Raw genomic sequence first — 5,602 nt, forward strand, 5'->3', positions numbered from 1 at the left:
ATTATAATACGTACTTGAGGCGGATAAGTCTCTTACGTGAAAATTACATTGAAGAAGAAGAAGAGAAAGAGAGCGATATAGAACCATGCGTTCCTTCAAGAAAAAAGAAGAAAAAAACCGACTAGATGAAGTAAGTAGTTCGCAAAAATATAACGTATCGTACCTTCGTGACTTTCCATACGAAAGTCGTATTCAGCTCTCCGCGGCTCACCGAATTAAAAAAAAAAAAATCGTGTTTGTAAGTGTGCTTTAGATACCGAAAAAAACAAGTTTTAAAAATCATGTGACAAGCGCATTTTTAAATCTGAGACGTTATCCTCTTTTGTTCTCCCGCCCCTGCCTTTTCTACGCCCGTCGAGATCGAATTCTCGCGATATTTTGCAATTCGTAGCTGCCTCTTTGGCACGAACAATTAATGTCACGTTTTTAGAGGATTAGACGCTGAAACTATTAAGAGCTGCTCGTCAGAATATTCCTTTTAATCTTTCACACGATGTAAACTTCCATGGTAATCGACTTTGAAGTTTATTATCTCGTAATCTTTTCATCGAATTTTAATCCTTTTAGGCTTAAATCTGCCGAGTTTCTGAGCACTGCGTACACATGCAAGCAAAATTTCTCTGAGAAGCGGAAAACTTCGAAATTTTTGTATTTATCTATAACGGCATTGTTTTGCATTTGTATTTGTATTTATCTAAATTTCAAGAATGTCTGAAAGTTGCGAAAATTAAGACATCGATATTTTCTTGGTTGCTTGTGGTAGCTGGTATGGCAAAGTAAGTGTACGAAATTTCTGGGATCTATGGGAAAATTCTCGTTTAGCAGTTACGCGTAGGAAAACTTTCAGAAGCAATCGTAATTAATAAATTGACAGTGGAAAAAGTAATTGGCCGATCGCGAATGGTTTTTCCACGCTTATTATAGCTTTAAATCGCGTTACATCTACAATTAGTCTTGAATTGTACCTCCGTAAAAACAAAAACATGTTTCTCCACTGTAACAGCACGAACGACTCCCACGCATACGTCGAATACTCGCTGCGATTCGAATTCCAGGTATTTGTAGCTCGACGATATTTCTCGAAACACTCTGAAATTGGAATATTCTTCGCGCATTTCTAAGATTCTCCAAGAAGAGATTTCAAGCACTTCTAGGGAGAAATTTCTTGGAAGATTATCTCTGTACTCTTTATGAACATAACGTGAACTTGGCATTATAATATACAGCATGTTGAATGCTGAAATTATCGATTTTATATACAGATTGTTACGACCGTTCGCGGAGAGACGTTGTTGGAATAAACTGTGATTTATAACTTGTTATATCGGTGTCTTATTCAATTCAATAACGCACACAAATACAAAGGAAGGGTATTGCAGATTTATGGAGATTATGGAGAAAGATATTAAATTTGTCAATAAATGCTTTGTTACAGTTGGTACGACCGTTCGCGGAGAGATGCGGTCGCGAGGACGCGTCAGCGAGAGGCGTAAATTCTCGCGACGACTATGTTAATCGACGCCGCGAAATAGTCGTTCCCCTGTTTCGGTTAAGACAACAGAGGTGGTTTAATGAATGTAACACTGTATTAACAGGTTAACATAGAATGATATATTTTACAATAATATGATGAATATGTTACAGAAATTTGACTCGACTTTACGATATCTCTAGATAAATTCGTTTGCTCGTCAGATTTGTCGAAGTGTCACGTTTGACTCGTCAGAAGGAACTGATCCCCTCCGATTATTCCTTTGTCTCATTTAGAAGATGACCCCCACTATGCTCGGGTCACGCCACCGCTCGCGCCTATGATCACGTATGCCTCTTCTTGCGTGAAAAACGTAACGGTCAAAAATCGACGTTTCTAGAGCTCGCTGCTTGGCAACAACTATGCTCTCGTCGATACATTGTATATGATCCGACGGGCAGATAGGGCGGTCTGCCTGCGACACTGTAGGGCCGCGAGCGACGGTTAGAAAATACAGCCTGTGGTAAGCCTCGTGGCGTAACACAGATTTTACGTTAATTTTATTCGAAAGATTTAGGTCAAATTTTTCCTTCGAAGAAGATTTTTCTGTCTTCAAAAGCGATTTTCCATCATTAATCGAAATATCATTTTTGCAATGGCTTGCTAGTGGGATTACGTGTTAAAACGTTCAGCTTTAAAGAGGATTATGTCCATCTCGGCGAGACTAGGCTCTCTAAAAATTGATGAATCCTGTACAGACAATATCTATAGTAAGCAACGCGTCGTCAAAACTTCAAAATATTATTACCCCGCTTTTACGTCGCAAATGTCGACAAAAATATTAATGAGATTTTCTAAGATAATCTCATACTTATTTGTATCGTTAATTCAATCGACTAAGGAACAAGTGGTGAAGAACTATTAGCAGAATCCAGGGAAGGTTTTACTGGCAAGTTTTATTACAAAACATCTAAGAACGATTTACATCATAATAAAAACAATCGCGCTATCTCGTCGCGTGACATGCGCACGAGGTCTTTGCGATTGCTAATTGATCTACAAATACTTACACGTACATATGTACAAAACTCGTGGCCATACACCACGTTGTCCATATTATTTTCATCTCGTTAATATATTTTGTATATTTATGATGTTATTATTTTACTAGTATAACGATTATTGCACTATATTCTATAAGATGGAGCTTTTGTACGAACAATTTCAGGAACTTTTATAACAAAGGAAAGTACTAATTTTTAACATTAACTACCCACGACAATTTACGACAATTATTTTAACCTACGTTCTTACTCTAATTTTTATTCGCTCGCCTAATAATTGAATTTTTAATCAATCATTGTTGATGAAAAATCGCGATGATAATTGCATTGCGGATCTCTATGCAAATGCATATTTTCGTGGATACAATAATACAATTGAAAGATTTGATACAATCGAAAGGACTTGGGCAAAAGTATGTTTCTATCCATTAAATATCATCGATAGTGCTGTACATTTGGATATTTTACAAAATTTTGCGTCATACGCATTCTATAAATTTTCCTATCTTCGAATCACCCATAATTGCATAAAAATCCGCTGTTTTGTGATAATGAATATTAATGACGGTGGAATTTAAGATTACTGGATTCAGTAACTTGTCTTACTCTAATACATGTATTGCACGTTTTTGGAAGACTAAAGATTCTTTGCTCGAGATCAACGCGACAAATATTGTACTTCGTGGTGAACGTTTCGCTACAGCCTTTCGACCTCTGTGATTGAGTTTTTGCTTTTCCTCGATTTTATACTCGATCTCCGTAGCATGCTACTCCTTAAAGGTTCACCGCGAAGCGACGCTCTCATCGAATTCCTCGCACTGCATCTAGAAAATGATCGGAACATGGCGACCGGTGGTGTCTCCTCGTCCTCGCGTTTCCTGTCAAAACATTGTGTTACGACCGTTCGCGGAGAGACGCGGCCGCTAGGAGAACGCGTCAGCCAGAGTCGTAAATTCTCGCTACGATCATGTTAATCGACGCCGCGAAATAGTCGTTCCCCTGTTTCGTTTAGGATAACAGAGGTGGTTTAATGAATGTAACACTGTATTAACAGGTTAACATAGAACAATATATTTTACAATAATCTGATGAAGATGTTATAGAAATTTGACTCGACTTTGATCTCTAGATAAATTCGTTTGCTATGTTCGGTGTGTCACGTTTGACTCGTCAGAAGGAACTGCCCGCCCTTCGATTATTTTCGTCTTTTCTGGAAGGCGACCCCCACTACTTTCGGATCACGCCACATTCTTTTACGCGAGGTAAAATAACGGCCACGAGTCGACGTTTCTGGAGGTCGCCCTGCTTAATGAACCATGCGCTTGCCACTACAATGTTTGTTTGCCGGGCAGCCGCGACGATCCGTCTGCGATGTTGTAGGACCGCGAGCGACGGTTAGAAAATACAGCCTGTTGTACGCCTCGTGGCGTAACACATTGCGTTTAAAAATATTGAATCCAATCGCTTAAAGATTTGAATAACTTCCCAACTCGATCCTTCTCTTCTGTTCAAAAGATTTAAAAAGCATTTGAAGAAAGAAGATAGTCCAGTTTTCTTTTGAGAGATTTAACAGATTTTAAGAAGAAAGTAATACGAAAGCATACGAAGATGTAGATCTAACAGAATGCTTGAGAATCTTGAACTTGGAGCTTGAAGATCTGTGAATATCTTTGAAAAAAGGAGACCGAAAGTTCCTTTATGTGATTTTACCTTCCGATACAAGGTACATCCCACATCTTCTGATCTTTTCCAAAATCCTCGCCGTCCTGCAGCGTCTGCGGAAGATCCTTATTCAATGTTTCCGGCAAAAAGAGAGTCAGAAGACCGCCCATAATTCCGAGTGTGCCCAGCACAAGAAGAGGTAGGAACGAGGACACAACATTGAGATAGACTACGAAGGGTGCGAGGATACTAGCAACGTATCCCATTATATGTATCAAAGCTACACCCTGAGCTCTAACCACAGTTGGTTATACTTCAGCCGCATATTGGAGACCGATATTGTATGAAATGTTTATCCAAAATCTACCGAGAATTGCCAGAGAAGCTGTATATATACCTGAAAAAAATTTTAGCATTAGTTTTTAATTCTAATTTTTTATGAAATAATTTTAGAAAATTTTAAGGAATAAAAAGGGAAGAAATTATTTTATCTGTCTGTAATTTGTCTGGTTGTCTGCAATAGTTGATACAAGCATTTGCTAAGCTTAATATAAGCGTGCTTAGCTCTAAGCTAAGCACAAGCAATAAGCTTCTTATCTATAAAACGTTAATCTAGCCAATTTGAATCTAAGGGATTGTATTATGGATTACGGCTACTGAAAGCCATATAGCACTGCTGGAGCGCTGAAGCACATCATTTTGAGGACTATTGCCAACGCCCTTTGATATATGCGGAAATACGAAGCGATCTTATGATCAAAGCAGTAGAAGGGGAAATAAAATATCTTTACAACGGATACATGATAGGGCTTGGAAACTATTCTAGCAATGTAGCAAATAATCTACAAGCATTTGCATGTTATAAATATTCCAAAATATACATTTTCTTCCTTTCAAAAAGCACAATGTTATACGAATGAAAAATATTCGTCTGATTAAGTCAAAATTATCGACTTAGGTTATTTAGAAGATTGATCAGTAATATAGAAGGGTGAATATATAAAAACGAAATGTACGAACTATTGGAAACGGCAGAAGCCCAGATGCTGAAGATACCAGAAATGACGAGGGAACCACACGCCAGCCATCTTCTGCCCCATCGATCAAGAACGAGCGTGAGGAACGTGTCAGCAGGCAGCTCGGTTGCTGCAGCAATCGTGAACGTAACAAACACGTCCAGGCCTAAATTATCGACGTTTCGTACGTGACCATCGAACACCAAAGAAATCGCCATCCTATATTTCGTAAAACAATTTCATATGATAAAGAAAAGCACGCTATCATATTTCATGTGAGAAGCAAATTCCTTGCTTCAGAAATGAAGTATTTTTAGACAAAAGATATAAAACTGTTCGTGAGATTTTTACAAGATACAATTCCGATTTTACGTCAATCTATTTGATAT

Source organism: Bombus vancouverensis, unplaced genomic scaffold (genome assembly GCF_051014615.1).
Source record: "Bombus vancouverensis nearcticus unplaced genomic scaffold, iyBomVanc1_principal scaffold0038, whole genome shotgun sequence".
NCBI lineage: Eukaryota > Metazoa > Arthropoda > Insecta > Hymenoptera > Apidae > Bombus > Bombus vancouverensis.